Source organism: Talpa occidentalis, unplaced genomic scaffold, assembly GCF_014898055.3.
Source record: "Talpa occidentalis isolate TD23 unplaced genomic scaffold, MPIMG_talOcc4v2.1 talOcc4.10, whole genome shotgun sequence".
NCBI classification, from domain to species: domain Eukaryota; kingdom Metazoa; phylum Chordata; class Mammalia; order Eulipotyphla; family Talpidae; genus Talpa; species Talpa occidentalis.
In genome coordinates, this window is record NW_023600993.1 from 17,506,085 (window position 1) to 17,524,481 (window position 18,397).

The 18,397-nt window shown below is 36.2% G+C and overlaps 1 protein-coding gene and 1 pseudogene across 2 annotated transcripts in view; one reads left to right on the top strand and one right to left on the bottom strand.

Moving 5' to 3' along the window:
- UBE2E2 (ubiquitin conjugating enzyme E2 E2) overlaps positions 1-18,397 on the top strand; it is a 296,676-nt gene that overhangs the window by 190,955 nt on the left and 87,324 nt on the right. The gene's annotated exons all lie outside the window — the stretch shown is intronic.
- On the bottom strand, positions 12,499-12,893 carry LOC119257255 (fatty acid-binding protein 5-like; annotated as a pseudogene).

The window sequence follows — 18,397 nt, forward strand, 5'->3', positions numbered from 1 at the left end:
CTTCTAACAGCTTTCTCTTCCCCACCCCTCAAGAAGCTTGGGATCCCTCCCATCATATGATACCATCGTTTGAAAATGGAAAGAGGGGCCTCCCTGGTGGCACAAGGGGTTAAGTTGCAGCACTGGGAAGCTATCCATAACCTCTGCAGCATGAGTTCTATCCCCAGCCAGGGAGCTGACCCACATGGCCCTGCAGACCTCTCCTGTCTTGCCAGCTGCTCCCCTTGGCAGTATGTTTTGGTCACTCCACCTATTCTTCTCCCCACTTTGTTGCTGGTGAATCCTCTCACCTTCAGCACCTCTGGCCTATAGCCCAGCTCTTGTGTGCATAAACAAATAAATCTTTAAAAAAGAAAAAGAAAATGGAAAGATACACTTTTGTTTTCATGTGTTTAGTAGATTAACACCTTCAGCCAAAATGTATTTGCCTGTCTCATGTCCCAATCCAGATAGATGTAACTCAAATACCATAGCTTATTTGAAGTCAGAAAAGCTATATTTACTAACTCTAAGATCTTCTTATCTTTTCTTAGAAGTACCTAATAAGGTACAAAATAATGACTTGCATTTTTTCCATGTTAACATCTTCACCCCACCTAAAGAGACAAAGGTTCAAACTCTGAGCAGAAATATTTTAGCATCAAAAGAGAAACCTGTTTCTTTATAGAAAGGAAGTAATCTTAGATCATACAGCCAAGCAAATCTGTCAGAGCATTGAAATATAGAACTGTAAGGTGAGATGCTAAGATAAAGAATAAACTAAGATCAGCCTAAATGTTTTAGTCCAGTTAAGCTGATATTTTTATACCATTTATAAATTTCGCTCCTAGGAAAATAATTTTCAAATTATAATAATGTCAACTATAAAGTCTTGAGTTATTGTTTGTTGTATTTTTAAAAGGGATGGGGTGTCCTGAAACCATTCCCTACCATTTTGTCCCCCCAAGTTCCTTTTCTGCTCTTCCTAGAAAAGCTTTTTTGACTGCCACCAGTGTAACTGGATATTTAAATGTGGACATACTGATTATTAGGCACTCCATTAGTCTGCTGAAGAAGGGATAGGAAATCTGAAACACCTAAAGACTATTTTTAAAACCCTTGCAGCTGACATTTTAGTTTTTTCGTTGGAATTATAAGGAAAGAATAGACTGTTTAGCTACTGAGTGTTAGTGTAAAATTGCTGGATGTTTTAGGCTGACTTTCAAACCTCTGAAGTCATTTGACTTGGTGTTTGTCAGTTGGGTATTCTGAATATCAAATGAAAACTAAATCCACTGTGGTATTGGCAGGCAGCTGTTGTGCCTCTCAATGAATTGGAATTGTTAGAATACCATCTACATGAGTATGAATCAGAAAATTGGAGGAGGTAAAGTTGATTAGTGTAGGCTATGCTGTTGAGTAGTGAGATAAATGGCTGCGTATTGCAAAGAAGCACCAAACTCAGAGCAAGAGCCCACTGATTTGGTTCTAAGGCCCGGGTGGCCAGAACAGTCCACCAACACTCCTCAGAAAAATCGTTGAATTTTTCTTATTTTTTAGTACAGCATATTCAATATGGCTTTGTTACTGTTTTTGAAAGGTAGTTGTTAATTGTACAACACTTGAGAGAGACATTATTATGGGTTAAAGATTTTAATTGTCGTGGTTTTTAATTACCTAAAGCATTGACGAAAATAAACATTCCACGTGATCCTTTGAAACACTTTGTATTTCAAAAACATTTCATATTTAAGGACTTTAAGAATTTCATTACCAGGGCCTCCCTGGTAGCGCAGCAGTTGAGCGTTGGGCTGCGAAGCTGCAAAGCTGCAAAGCTGCCCGCAGCCTCTGCAGTGCCGGTTCAATCCCCAGCTGCCAGGGGATGGTCCCACATGGCGCACAGACCTCTCTGCCGCCCCCACTGCTCCCCTCAGCAGTGTACTTCGTCATTCTGCCTGTTCAGCTCCCCGCTCTGTCTCTAGTGAATTCTGTCACCTTCCCACACTTCTGACTGTACCCAGTGCTTGTATAAAATAAATAAATCTTAAAAAAAAAAAAAAAAGAATTTCATTACCAGGCATTGCTTTGTGATTGAAATTGAAGTTCTTCATTGTCATTAGTTATAAATCTTAGTTCCCTGACTATATGTGGCCTGTGTAATACATGCTATGAAAATAAAACCTATGTGGAAATTTTTCCCCACAAAAACAATGTGGGTCTTTCAATAAAGACTTAGAGTATTAATATACCCATTAAACGTTAATAATAATAGGACTCAGCATATTGACTGGAACTGACAGGAAATCAGAGTTAAAAATCAGGCAGAACTGATTTTTTTTTTTTACACTAACCTAAATGAAGAGATGTTTTAATGAAATAATTATTTCTGACTTTTAAAAAAGTAAATCCTAGGGCCTCTGGTGGTGGCGCAGGGGTTGAGCGTGGCACTGTGAGGCTGCCCGCAGCCTCTGCAGTGCGGGTTGGATCCCAGCCGGCCCGGCCAGCCCTGCAGGCGAGAATCCCACATGGCGCAGCAGACCTCTCCTGTCTCTCCCGATGCTCCCCTCAGCAGTGTGTTTCAGTCAGGCTGCCTGTTCTGTTCCCCGCTCTGTCTCTGGTGAATCCTCTCATCCTCCTGCGCCTCTGGCCTGTACCTCGGTTCTTGTATGCATGAATAAATAAATCTTTAAGAAAAAAAAAAAGTAAATCCTATAACTAATAGATATAGAAATAATTTTGAAAAAATTTGAAAGACATGTAGCTTCTTGAAACAGGATGTTATTTCAGTTCCTTCTAGCCTTGTGATAAATTCTCAGTATTAAGGAAGATTTGTTTTCTAATCCTGAGCATTCCTAAAGACACAAAGTATTTTAAGGAACTCTTATGCCTTCCTGTGCATAAGGAAGAAAATCTTGCTGTGAAATAGAGTTTTAAGTATACTGATGTGCCTTACTCAAGCTGCTGCACTTTCTATTCTTTTGTTTAATATCTCGTTACAAAAACTTGTTCTAGGAGCCTTTTTTCTTTTAATTTTTTGATATGTATCTTTTTTAATCAAAAAATTTAAAGATAAAATTTTGTAAATTAATAACCTAGATGCCACCAGATCATCCTCTCCTCATTCTGTACCCACTCCCGTTTGCCTTTCAGCCAGGACACAGAGGAGGAGATCTGGTGACTGGTTACGGATTCCTCTCTGCAGAGTTTGCCTGGGGTTTTCCCTCAGAGAAATGTGGTTTGATAAAAACTTCCTCCACCACACTTTTGTTTGCATATTATTTAACTTTCTTTGATACTGCTTCATATCAAATATCCACAGCAGTCAAGATCTGACCAAATTTAGTAATTAAAAAGCAACAAACTCCCTCACAACAATACTTTACAGCAGTCCATCCACTCTCTGGGAAATCACAACCTTCTTTTCTAGATATTATCCTTCTTATAGCCAATAAAAGACCAAGTGTTAGGTCCTCTTCTCTTCTCACTCTTCCGTCGGTGATCTCATCTTTTAAGCACTAAAACAATGATTTCCTGAATATCATGAAGACACAGCATATGACAAAGGTCTGTCTTCAGTGTAGGTTCCCCAGGAAGAAGAGCCTGAAGCAGAGGGCTGTGTGTCTTTACTTTATTAGGGGACGTAATTGCAGGAAGTAGAGAGAGGGACAAGGACAATCTAACTTGGTAGAAGAGAGAGCCAATGCATGCCTAAATGATTGTATTGTCTGTAGGGTGATACCCTGACCAAGCATATTAACTGTGTTTATAACTCTGTCTGATCAGTCATGTTGTCAGCGTACCATGTGTCTGTTCTTTATAATACTTAGAATAGTTGTATATTAATTTTTTATATTTTTAAATGAATGCCAGTCTCTTCATAAGTCATTTCCTGCTTAGTGCACTGCCCTATCCCTAGCTTAGTACTTGCATCCCATATAGGGGATTAATGACTACTGGAGAAATGAATGAGTGAACAGATGGGTGAAAGATAAGCATTATGTACTCTGGCATCAGAAGCTCTATTACTCTATCTCATTGATTTTAAAAAGGCTCTTTTTTTCATATTTTATTATTTCTAGTATCGATGCTTTCAGCCAAGTAGCTTTTGTTTGTTGTTTATTGTCTGTGCATACACTAAAAAATTCTCCAAAATGTATTTGTCCTTGAGTGATACTATCATATATCACTATGAGATTTATCAGGAAAACCTAATTCAATAAGCATAAAATAATTTATGTGATAAAAATTATCTAGTTATAGTTTAATTTGGCATTAGTTTTCTTAGTGGTTCATAAAGTAATGATCCATCATCAATTTATAGTAAATGGAAATACATTGTACATTTTTCTTTAGGTCCTTCCTTAACATCTATTGGATTTTTTTGTGAACTGGAATCCCTAGGCTAAAACAGCCCTTGTAACTGTATGAGAGGTGTAGTGAGGAGAAAGCAAGCTAGATTTCAGTCCCCCTACCCCAAATGACTTTAGATGGGGGGAACCAGCACTACCGCATGCAGAGCTTCAACTATCTTTATGGGAATCGTACATTTTATATAGAATTATTTTTCTCTTAGACTTTGGAATAGAACATTGTATATAGCTTTGAACATTGCTGTCCTGGTTTTTTGATTGTTTTTGGTGTGTTGTTTCTTGTTTTTTTGTTTTTGTTTTTGTTTTTTTGCCTGGTAGGTCCTGAGGAAAAGTTATAGAAAGACTGACTTAAAAAGCAAATGAGTATCAAATTAATACTCAGAAGAATATTTTTATTTTTAAAAATCATTCTCTTTAAGACAGTTTTTTTCTTTTGTGAAGTACTTAATCTGTCAGTATCAGGGTGTTTGTTAGACAGGAAGTCTAGCAAAATTTGTTTTTATTAATTCCAGATCAGTGACTTCATAATATTTTCAGAATGAAGCTCTAGCCATGAAGCATTCCAATCCCAGTCCGAGAAACTTTGGTCAGCTCCTGAAAGACATGCTTGTCTTTGATATTCAGTGTAGACTTTTATGTCTCTGGCATTGTGTTTGTTTGGCCATATATTCTGGAACTACTTTTCACACTGTGTCAAAATTTTAATTTTTACAGCCTTACTTAATCCAGTGGCAGCTTAACCTAATTTACCATCTATCAGTAAGATTTTGAATGCAACTAGGAATAGTCTATTAAAGTAATACTTTTTATGCTTGACCTACCATCAGGATTCTGATAGGAGACTAAACCAAGAAGCATGTTAGTCCTTGTTATGGAAAAGTTTCAAACTTATAGTAACATCAGGCACATGAACTGCACACACTTTCTATCTGAAATGCATTTCTTTTGTGAATGGAAACATCTATAATTAGTTTTGTGTAAAATACCTTTCTCTGCTCGTGATTGCTTTCTCCATCCCCCATCCTCATCATAGTATAGACGGAAAAGTGCAATCTCTAGTAACCTGACCTCTGAATTGCTGCCTGCAATTACGAGATTAGAGGGGAAAACTGCAACTCAAGAGATTAGAAGAGAAAGGGAGGCAGAACCATGATCTGTGGTACCTGATGGAAAAAGTTACATCTTTTAGTGCACAGCTCCTGTTTACTTCTCCTGCATCTTCTCAGACTTCACCGCAAACTTAAATTTTCTAATCTCTTCAGTACTTTTTAGAAATGTCATGTTAAATTTATTTCACTAGAATCTCTGGTCTCCTCTTACCTTATTGTCCAAAGATATGGAAAAAGTTTCCCAGAGGAGGTTAGGGTAACTCTTGGCAGAGTTACAGAATGTCAGCAGAAATATTCCACTGTAATTGTGTATAAGCAGAAAACTTTATGTGAATGAAAGGGGATTTTTATTGTTAGCCATTATTTTTAGATATCAGCACACTGCTTACATGGATTTCTTAAAATTTTTTGGAAGAAAATGACACATCCTTGTTTCTTTTGACCATGTCATCACCATTAATTAGTATCAAATCACCAAATGGTCAGGAGAAGTAAGTAGAGGAAACTCAAATATTTGCTTCTCACTCTCAACTCTAATTTTAAATGTTTGAGTGGGGTGAGAATGAGATGCTATAAAACTTTGTGAGGTTTTGTTATATTTGATTATACTTGCTCTTTCTATACTACCCATTACTGATAATTAAAAGATAATTATCCTTAATTTTTATCTTGATTGGAAAAACCATTACCTGGTTCAAGCTAATCTTTTCAATATGGGACTAGATCTAAGATTCTAGCAGTTCCAATTAGGCTGCAGATTATGTTTCCTGGGAGACCAAGGGGCAAGTAGAATCAGTCACACACCATGGTTATTCAGGTCTAAGAGTTTATCTCATATAACCCTGTTTTGAATTAATTAAATAATCCAGTAAGCAGTGTTTTTGTAACTCAAAAAGGGAAAGATTCAAAGCTGGCTAACAGTGAAATTTCCCATTTTTCACTGGCAGGAACCCCAGCCCCATAATGGGGAAGGTCCCACCAGTGCGATGGCCCCACTTGGGCACCCCTCCCCTAGTGAGGAAATGTACCCCTGAAGAGGAGTCCTCCTGGCCACTGGGCCCACTGCTACCCTGCCACGTGAGTACAGCAATGGCTTAGAGGACCTCAGAAAGTTTCCCCTTTTATCCTCTAAACATTTCACAAAAGGCAGTATAAACTGTCTGTCAGCCTTTTGCTGTTTTCTTACAAGTTTAACAGAAAGAATTTACTTGGATCAGACGTTAGGGCTATTGGCATAAGACTCATTGAAGTGTGATTAGTGAAACAATCTGTTGTTATCTAGAACAATACTATTCAGTAGAACTTTCTGTAGTGATATTGAATAGAAATGTTCTACATCTGCACTTTCCAATACAGTGATTGCTAACCACATGTGGCTACTGAATACTTAAACATAGTTCTACTAAGGAGTTTAATTTTATTTTTATTATGTTTAAATTAATTTAAAATTAATTCTCCATGTAAAACTAGGGGCTCCTAAGTTGGATGGTGAATGCTCACACTTAGTACTGTGTGCCTGAGATATCTAGGCTCTTTGACTATTTCTACAGATGTACCTCTTTACCTCTATTTCTTAATAACCCAGAAAATTTTCCTTGTATTGTATTATTATAAGTATGATTCTCTAATAGAAAGTACTTAAATTTAATTTTTTTATTTCAAAATTCAGTCACCCATGTTACCCTTATGTAGTTTTAATTACTTCATGATATTAAGAAAATTTATTCTACTTTAAAATTTTGAAGTAATATCAATTTAAATATCCTAGCTTTATTTTCTTTATATTTTAATTTGCAGCTTCTATATATGTAAAAGCAATTACACACATTAAATAACTTCCCTATTTTATTATTCCTTCTTAATGAGACTATAAAACATCCTACATTAATACAGTATTTGCATTGTTATTACCAAAACATTAAATTTAGTATATGTTCTTTATAAAACAGTACTTACAAGTTTCAAAGTTTGATTCTATTAGATGGGTTACTGAAATTATAGATAATTAAATTTGTAATTTTAACAACTGAGAATAAATGACCTTCCACTACTGGGTTATTAGTAAAAATTGCTTAAATCATAAGACATTAATAAGGCAAATTGTGGCAGGATTCCAGCGGGAGGGAGTTGCACATGGGAACTCTCTGTACTGTCTGCAATGGGAACTGTGCTGTTTTTACAAAATTTCTATAAATTATAACTACTCTAAATTTTTTAACTTTATTTTAAAACATTGCTTAAAGTAAATTTTGTCATACTAATCATTTATATTCACAGGTTAATTTATTACCTGTGTATGCTTCCTGCATAAGAATTGCAGATCCATAATGGATAGACTTAACACAAGTATGAAATCTTCAGATATCCCTGAGAGATATTGGAATAAAGGGTAATATCAGACAGCTTCACTTGACTGGTCACAACACTGTTAACTCTTAAGGAATCCTGATTATGCAATAGAAGTTTTGTTCTTTTTATTGTCAGTGTAGCAGGACAAACTTTGCATTCTAAGAAATCCAAAACAAAATAATTCCCTGGTAATAAATTGCTTTTACAACTTGAAAAATATTTAGAAGTATGTTTTTCTTCTGTTAAAGTGATTCAGACTTTATTTTCTCATATAATTGTTATTTTTAAGTGAAGAATATGTTTGTATTCTCTTGTCAAGATATGTTGATGTTAGGGGTTTTAAAAAGTTTAGTCATGCTGGGCCTCCCCAGTGGCGCAGCAGGTTGAGCGCAGTACTGTGAAACTGTCCACAGCTTCTGCCTTGCCGGTTCCATATGGAGACCTCTCCTGTTGCCCCGGCTGCTCCCCTCAGCAGTGTACTTCGGTCCTTCTGCCTGCTCTGTTCCCCACTCTGTCTCTGGTGAATCCTCTTATCCTCCCACACCTCTGGCCTATACCCCAGCTCTTCTATAAAAATAAATAAATCTTTAAAAAAAATTAATCATGCTTCATTAAGATAGTGACTAAGAGTGAAAAAAAAATGGGAGCATGCCTAAAGAGTAGGGGGAATAGATATGATTGGCTATCATGTAAGACAAACTTTTTATGAGACTAAGTTTTTAAGGAATTTAGAATAATATGTGGCACATCATTTTATAAAAATATTAGTGTTTTATTTTACCTATTGCAGTGTTTTGTTGTACTTTATGACTGTTAATGTTTTTCTTTCTGAACATTATTTTAGGTATTGGTTACAATCTTAATATGGGAAAAGTTGATGGCAAATTTTTAACATTTTTGAGATGTTGTTGAGGGTCTTGGAAGTGCTTACATTATTTAATTCACAAAATACTCTTAACATCTGCAGAAAAATAGTGAGACTGGCTTTGTTATTTCTACTGTATAGATAAGGAAACTGAGGTTCTCACAGCAGTAATTGATAGAAAGGGAAAACCAGGATGCAAACACTAAATTTCATGTATTTCCACAGCAATACATGAAACTCCCTCTATTAGCCTAAGTAGAAACAGTTTCAAGACTATCAGCCAACCATATAGTTGTCCTAAGGCTGCTTGCTTTAACTGTGTGCCAAATTCAGAAGGGCTGGAAAAAGTTTTGATGCCCCATATAAATCCAGTGCCACTACTTAAAGTGGAACCCCAAAACCACTAGTAGCTAATGATGGTACCTAGAAGGCAACCACAAAATCAGTGTCCTTATTAACACTAGGTATGGTCTTTGCTGCATTTTGCCATAGTTAGCTGAAGGTTGCTAGGTATGTTTGATTCACATATTGTTGTCTTCAGCTTATTAAATTGAAAATTGATTAATTCATATATAGCAGGTGCTAAAGCTGTGCTACATTGTTACAGAGGAATCCTATTCTTACATCTTGTCTCAGATATTTGGGAATTTAAGAAATAAGAAATATTATATTTTGATAATTAGGAAATTACAAATTTATAATAGTCAAATAATTAAAGTTAGCACCTTTTCGTAACTCATAATACTCAGTGATTTTCTACTATTAGTGTTTCCTTTTAAAAATATTTTTAATGTAGATAAAATATCATGACTTGCATTTATTATTAATTCTAGTTGATGTAATAAGCCTCAAAAAAATTTTTTCAGCAAATCCCCAAGACAGTTATTACTGGTGTTTGAAGAATTACCTATGATTATGCTGTTGCATATTTGTTACATTTTAAATATGAAGTTAACATTTCTGTTTAAAATATCTTGATTGCATTGCATATTCTAAAAACTCACACTGCTCCAATAAAAGTGTTACTTTAAGGGGAATATGAGTATATGATGCGGCACTTATATTAAATATGATTTTCATCTACTATATAGAATTTTCTAAAATTATAACAAACTATAATTCCACCCAGTTCTGGTTATATTATAAACTTGGGAGTAAACTAAGGTGATTTGTCATAAATAACCCACTATGGGATTTATTTAGAATACATTGTAACTTATTTTTCATTTTTAGAATACAAGATTAGCATCATAGAGTATGAAATATAATATTCTTATACAGCATAATTCAAAAATATCTCCCAATGTCTCCATATTATGTTGATTTTTAACTTGATGTCTTTATTGTCTAACACTTTCTCTATTTTATAGACTGCTTATTCTTAATATTGCTAAGAACTGTATATGAATATATGCCTTTGTAGGCATATAATAATATCTGTTTTGTATAATAATATCTTTGTATAATAATATCTATTTCCATTTGGGTGGTGAAGTAGTACTTTTAAGCTGCCACTCTTAAATAAGACACAAGCTTAAAATATTAATTTTCATTATATGGTAACAAATTTCCAGAGATTGTTAACTTTACTTTAAAAGGCCAATGAATCTCCATCTTGTTCTCCATTGATAGTTTTTAATCTGTCTTCATAAGTGTATGATAAATATATGGTACAGCTTCTCACAACTTTTATTTGCTATACATGACCAGCAGTGAATCATCAGGTTTTTCCACCTAAGCTCAGCAAACTTTTATGGTCTTAACCTACTTCTCTTTGCCCGTCCCAATCGGGATGTAAGGTACATTTAACAGTGCCTGACTTACAGTAGACACTATAGTCGTGTTAGCAGTAGTGATGTAATAAAATATTCTTATTGGAAGTTAGATGGTTATGGTTACCTATAGGGGATATTTCATACACACACACACACACACACATACACACACACCCCTAGAAAAGGGCTCAATAATTCTTCCATTTACTGAATGTTTCAGTGAAGAAAAAAATCTGCCTTTAAGAAAAAAATCTGTCATGAAAGTGCGTTTTGCTCAAAATTAACCTTTTAGACATTTCATTCCTTGAAACTTTAATCCCATGAGTGTACACCCTAGCGAGGAATAATGATAATCATCTAAACCAAACTACAATAGTGGTCCCACCCTTGGGATGTTTTCTGTCTAAATCATATTTAATTGGCAGGATTCTATGCTACTTAGAATTAGGGAGGAAAATCTGCCCAAATCAATGTAATTTCTTACATGAGAAAAGATACTGCCTTGCTGAGAGCCATATAAGATCCAGTTTTTTACCATATGTACACTCTTAATAACTGGGACTAACCACAGCCATTGCACTAGGTCTCAAGGGACATTTCGGTCGTGGGCCCCTCTTGCCAGTGACTTAGGATGGCCTAACCTGGGGCCCTAGATGCCAGGTGTCTACACCTGGGCATCAGAGTAGCTCTATCATCTACTGAACTGCTCTCTTCCCTTCCCATTCTTTCTCTAAAATTTTTGGCTGACTTTTTAAAAATTACTACCTGGCATAATATAGTAAGCAGTGACTATATCATTATGTTTCAGAGTAAATCCATTTTAAGTTTATTCCAATATGCTCGTAAATTCCTAATTCGTAAATAGTTAGTGATTGTCATTTATTGTAACACAAGTGGTCTGCTTTCAACGCAAAAGAATCAAAGGGATTAATAGCTTTTCAATTAAATCAATTTTAATTAGTATGTTAAAGATCACAATGTTCTTGATAAATTAAAATGCACAAAACATATGTACTTCATTTTAAAATAGCATGTCTGTATGTCACTGTTGTGGCTGTTTCATACCACTAATGGCTCTCAAGCCATGACTTAACGTTTAGCAGAAAATCAACAACTCTGGCAGAGGAGTGTAGTCTGGTAACAGCACAAGAGACTAATTCATCTGTAATGGTAATGAGGATGGTCTTTGAAGGTTAAACCAGAACCTGACATCTAAAGTTGACAATATTGTCAATGGATTTTGTATCATTTGTGATAGAGTGACTGCTTAATCCATTATTTACATGAACTTACTACCTTTTTCCCAAGGATACAAAGCAAAGCCATTATCTTACCTTTAGTGAAAACATCCTTCGTTCCCCTGCCATCTACTAGCAGTGATCTAGAACAACTTCCCTGAAAGGCAGTAAGCCATCCTAGGAAGGATATCTTTTTACCAACTACTGATACTAATTTTACATTTATTTTTAGGACCTTCTAAATACAGGATACTATTCTAGAATATACTAGTAATTCTATAGTAATATATGTGTGTAGCTCTGTTCAAAGAATTTATTTCGAAATTGTAAAGTACTTTTAAATACTACTTAAAGCCAAAGCAAAACAAATGAGCAATAATCCTAAATATAATTATTAAACCTAAAATTTAATTACATAAGCCATTTCTTTATCTTAAAATGTGAAACATAGAATTTATGAGAAATAGAATTGAAACAGTAGGAAAGTGCTACTTCAAGTGTGGTAATTGTGGAATAGTTAAATAACCCTTTTAAATTTCACTGTCCTCATCTACAAAGTTGAATAATATTCCTTACTTCTTAGGGTTTGAGGTGAGAATCAAAACTAGATCTTCAGTAATTTTTATAGCACAAACACATTTATTTCCTAACCAAAGAGATGAACATAATGAAACCGATATGTTAAAATAGTTGCATGTAAAATATTTGTGATAAAGATAATTGAATACACTCATGAAGGGGGGAAAAGCAGTATGGAGATTTGCTCGTTGAACTGAGCTTGTTCATCCTCAAAGCTAATTCCTAATGGAATTTTTATTCTACTTTTTCATAGACCTGAGTACAGGTGATATTGTTCTTGGGCATTCAGCCACCAATTTCCTGTCTTTTAGTTTTCTTTTTGCTGTGCTTTCCTTCCAGTCTAATTCCTGCTGTTGAACCAATGTGCACTTTGCGAAGTTGAAGACCATTTGAGCTCTTCTGCCAGCAGCTGTAGTTTCTTCAAACTTCTCTCTCAGATTAAGTGAAAACTGTTATTTTCAGTTTTTAAGTGAGGTGATCGATTGCCATCCGCAGTGATAACATAGTCTGGTTTGGCCATTGCACCCACTTTTTGCAGAGTCGTTCCAGCACCTAGTTCCTTACGTTTACGTCAAAGCCATTGCTGCTCACCCAGCGCCATCTTCCTACAGCTGCTGAATGGTGGCCATCGTGGACTTGGGAGGCCATTCAGAGAGCAGCACAGAGTCCAGCTATTCATTAAGTTGGCTACAGTTGTTCATTTGTTGGTTTTAATTGAGAAACAATCGCCAGAAATAGTGTGGATTTTGGAATTCAACTGATGTGGTTTAGAATACTTAGGATCCTCTACTTATTTGCCCTGTAGCTTTGGACGAATTGCCTGACCAAGTCTCAGTTATAACAACTGAAAATGCTCCTAATAATCCTTACCTCATAGAGTTGCAATCAAAATTCATGTGATATACTATAAAGGGTTTATTGCAGCATAGGGACAGAGTGAATTTACAAGACCTGATGATTTTAGTTTCAACAATCAACAATAACTTCATAAATTACGGTCAAATAGCCCTCTCATTCAATGCCTCTCTGTAATTCTAGGCAGTCTTGAATTTTTCCTGTGGTCTCTCCTTTCTCTTACTCCACATAGACTTTTCAGATTTTTGCTGCTCACCTACTATTTTAAAGACATGTCTTCTGTCTTCTTCACCCCAATCCTTCCTGTCAGCCTTACATGTCTTTTGCCCCTTTTATTTCAGTCTTTACTGCTGTTTTCTCTGGACTTCCAGTTGATAGTATATGATTTAATAGTTGTTTTTTTTTTCCCTTTACTTCCTCTATTCAGTCTTATTTCCACAGCCAAAATATAAGTACTCAATTTCTGGCTTAGTCCAGCCTCCCCCCGCTCTCCAAAATAATAATAATAATAATAAAAGAGAGATGATATATCAAGCCAGTTGAGAAAATGGCACAGTCGTTGTGATAAAGTAAAATAAGAGCATGATAGGTTCTGATGCATTTAGGTTAGGGATATCTCTAGTGCATTGAGCATCTACCACAGTCTTTACAACAATCACTAGGAAATCGTTGTTAGAATCTACTTAATTTGTAGAGGTATGTCACTACCCATTAATGGAAATGCAATGGAGAAAAAAAGGAATCCCTAGTGTCCTAAGACCTGGATTCAAAATTTATTACTCTTATTTGTGTTAACCTTGGGCAAGTTGCTTAGTATCAGGTGTGAAGTTGGGAGGTTGGAGGGGAGCAGGAAACCAAACAACCAAAACATTAAAATAGGCTTAGACTCTGAAGCTTCAGACCTTAGCTTTAGAACTAACTGCACATACGCTCTTGATCAGGTCATTGCTATCTTGAATTCCTCATCTCTAAATGAAAATGGTGAAACCCATCTCTCAGGGCTGTTAGTATTCAGTCAGGACACATGTGTTGTTGCCTGGTATGTTGTAAGGTAGGACAGGCCACAGTGCAGGTTTTCTGATCCCATGCAGACCGGGTAAAGGAGGAGTCAGAGTCCTCAGTGGTTTTTTGCAGTCTTTTATTGGGGTTCACCAGGCATATGGCAGGCAGGGGTTCTAGGGGGCCAGGAGGCTGGCAGTCCTCCCAGCCCCCAGCAAATCCTCACTCTATCTGGGCTCTCTGGCGTTCTCAGCTTCTGCTGCTTCTTCTCTGCTTCTCTCTCGGCTTCTCTTTCGGCTTCTGGCGTCCCTGTGACGCCGCCCTTAAAAAGCACAGTCTTAGCGCAGGTGTACCCACTTCAGGTGCCCACCATCAGGCATGCATTCAGGATCACAGGGTTCCCTCATCTATCCTGATGGCGGGAGGGCAGAAAAGCCTGATACCTTTTACCTTACCCTACATATGTTGTGGACATATGCTAAGTAAATGTGCTGTTTATTATTAGATGAGCCTCTATAAATATTCAGTTGCAAAATGAGTGACTGTAGGGTAAGGAAAAATGTCAGGCTTTTCTGCCCTGCCGCCATCAGGATAGATGATGGATCCCTGCGGTCCTGAATGCATGCCTGATGGTGGGCACCTGGAATAGGGTGTGGGCATAGGTAGATGGGATTCACCTGGGCTAAGACTGGGCTTTTAAGGGCGGCGTCACCGGGACGCCAGCAGAAGCCAAAAGAGAAGCCGAGAGAGAAGCAAGAGAAGCAGAAGCTGAGACAAGGCCGGAGAGCCCAGATAGAATGAGACTTACTGGGGGCTGGGAGGCCTACCAGCCTCCCGGCCCCCTAGCACCCTTACCTGCTGTGAACCGGGTAAATCCCAATAAAAAGACCTGCAAAACCACTGAGGATTCTGACTCCTCCTTTACCCAGTCTGCTGGATCAGAAAACCTGCACCGTGTCCAGTCCTGCTCTTACAGTGACTCAGGCAATCACCAAAATCACTTTGCCCTCTCACATTCTATAGGAGTTACTTTAGAGAGACGATAAAGGATGTAAACTGTTACTTTTAAGCTCATGGATTCCTCCATGCCATAAAGAAACCCTTACAGGAAATAAGGAGAAAAAAAAATGGATACATCTTTATTACATAAGGTACTAGTAAATATATTTTCTTATTCACATTATGGCTTTACCTTTATAGGCATACCACTTAGCTATCTGTGGCATCTCCCCCTTGGGTTTGACATTCCATTCTGCCCAATAAGAACTTCAGTATATTGCACATTCAGGGTGATCAAGTACCTCAGTAATAACTTAAAGCAGAGTTGAACCGTCAATTTGACAGGCAATTCACTGGCAGAAGAACTATATTTTGTAATACATATGTCATATTTGACTTTTCCCTAATATTATACATGATTAAACAAGTTCCAAGAGACTGTAACATTGATTCACTCCATTTTTCAGTGAAGTATTCTGCCTATTGAAGTGAAAAATGTAATCTGTTGCTGATTCGTGTTTACCTGAAGTCCTCTGATTTCTAAAATAAACACAGAATCAGTTTTCCTTCCTTTTCACAAGGTTTCTATATATACAGCCCCCAAATTTCATCTGTTTCTGGCAAGTTTTTGAATAAGGGTTTGCAGTGCCTTATTTGGCAAATGTTACATGGCTCAAGTAAATTCAGGTAAAAGAAGCTGGTATGTCAGAAAGATGAGAAAACTAAAGAGCATTGCAGTAATAAGAAGTTTCTTGGGAAGACCAACCTTACCAGCAGTTAAGCACAGAGGTCCTAAATTAATAGGCTAGAATCCACCAGTAGGTTTTTAAAATGAGCCTTGTGCCTCTCCAGGATTTAAACCTGCTGTGCCCCACACTTTTCTTTTTCTGATTTGCAGAATTCCAATAGAATTCTGCCCTCCTTGCTTCCTGGGGATTTCACCATCTAGGGAAATGAAAATCTCTCTGCAAAATGGTTACAGATCCTAATTTCTTTTTTTTTTTTTTAATTAGATAATAAATTTTATTGTTATATTCCCCATACAATTGCAGCGCCCCCATTCTGACCCCAATGGCTCCCCTCCCGCCCCTGCCCCCCTAAAAGTGTCTCTGGTTCATAGTTTTTTGTTGATTTTGATTTTCACTTTCTTATAGTTATTCATTTTCCTGGTCCCTTATTTAACTTTTCTAGATTCCTGCTATGAGTGAGACCATCCGGTATTTTTCTTTTTCTTTTTGGCTTATTTCGCTGAGCATGATCCCTTCCAGCGCCATCCATGTTGCTGCAAATTGCATGTGTTTATCCTAATTTCTTTGATCTAGGAGGCTGACAGGCATATCCATAAGGTCTGATTTCCTGGGTTTGTGACATAGCATAGTATATAACAGTGTTTTGCCTAGCCCAGAGGAATCATATCTTCCTCCATAAGCATTGATGTGTAGTTTTTTTTATGTTGTTCTTTTAAACATTTTATTCATAGCATCACAAAGTAAATTGAAATTTTAAATAGATATGACAGAGTGGAAAAATCAAATTTGGTTAACCATTTCTGAGATTACTTTAAGCATGTGTAATTCTGATTTAAATTTTCACACTTTTTCTAAATAAATAGTTGGAAATTTTAAAAACCACTTTTGATATCATGGTTGATATTCAGGTAGCAGGTATTAAGTGGGAGAAAAATGAAACCAGTCAAATCTGTTAACAGAAAGGTAAAGGAATATAATAAATATATACTTTTCTCCTTAAGTCTTTGAAAACATGAGGGATTATTAAAATATATGCTTTTTGCTTAAATTCTGGTCGTACTTGTTGGCTCAACCCTATGAATACTAAATCTGTTTTATGAAAGTGAATTCACTTCACTTAGGTTTTAAATGCTAATTTTAAAAGATGACACTGGAACAGAGGTGTTCAGAGAGTGTTAACCACATAATCCTTTCTTCAAATAAAATAATTCAAGGAAGTGTAATACCTACAATATGTATAGTAGACCCCTCCTGTTTGAGATGGGGTGAAGAAAGGAAAACAGAAGTACCTACACCCAGAGACATGCATACATATACATAAACCTTCAGGTAACTACAGTTTGAAAATCACTAGCATTTTACTACATTTTTGTTAGCATCCCAATTCATGGTATCCAAAGTAGACCTTGTGTAATAACTACTTTAAATTTAAAGAAAAAAAGTCACGCAAAAGCTTTCCTTTTAATAAATTTTATTTTTATAAAAGCTTTCTTAAAATGCTGGAAGCAGTGGCATTATTCTTTAGTGTCTCCATAAAAACAGAGCAACTAGAATATCAAAAATCAAACTGAAAGTTTGAGTTAAATTCCTTAGTGTATGTTTTACCAAAAATATCCGTCTTTAACATTCTGCTGAACTAAAGGATGTAATCATTACCAAAATTGAAATTTTAAAAATTACATTGTGAATATTTATCAATTGCTGGTCATAAACAGTGTAATTAATGTTTGCAGTTAATAAATTGTTAGTCTAAGATAGAACTCTTACATGAATTAGGACAAAAGTTTCTTTTGATATTTTGCAAATCCTTAGCTAGTTGTGAACATAAAACAAAGTAATATTACACTCCACAGAGAAAGCAGTTTATCATGTGCTAATATATTTTAGAAGCTTTGTGTGATTATTTTTGGAATGGGAAAATGTGACATATATAAATAGATAGATTTCACAAAGTAATACCTAAATGTTCCACATATGTGTTCTAAGTTGCTCTTTTTAAAATAGTTTGGAATCATTGCCTTCGCCAACCTTGTCTTACTGATCACCTTTTTTTTCCTCCCACCTTGGAAAACCTACATATTAATTACTATTATCTTCCCCTCACTGGATTATAAATTCTGTAAAATCAAAGACTTTGATTTGTTCAATGCTAAGTCTATATTGCCTGGAAAGTATCTGACACAAAAAGGATCTTAGAATACATTTGTTGAACATATGAATAAATGAACAGGTAAATTTTTACACCCTTTTAAACATATTTGGAGCATTTCTTCATGTTTTTAAAGAGTAATATAAACTTAAAGATGAAATCATGTCACAGTAGGTGTAGGGTAGGTAAAAGGTATCAGGCTTTTCTGCCCTCCCACCATTAGAATAGATGACAGAACCCTGCGGTCCTGAATGCATGCCTGATGGCGGGCACCTGGAGTAGGGTGTGGGCATGTGTAGGAGGGTACACCTGAGCTAAGAGACTGGTTTATAAGGGTGGCGCAGCAGAGTGCGGTGTGGTGGTGGTGCGGTGTCGAGGGTGG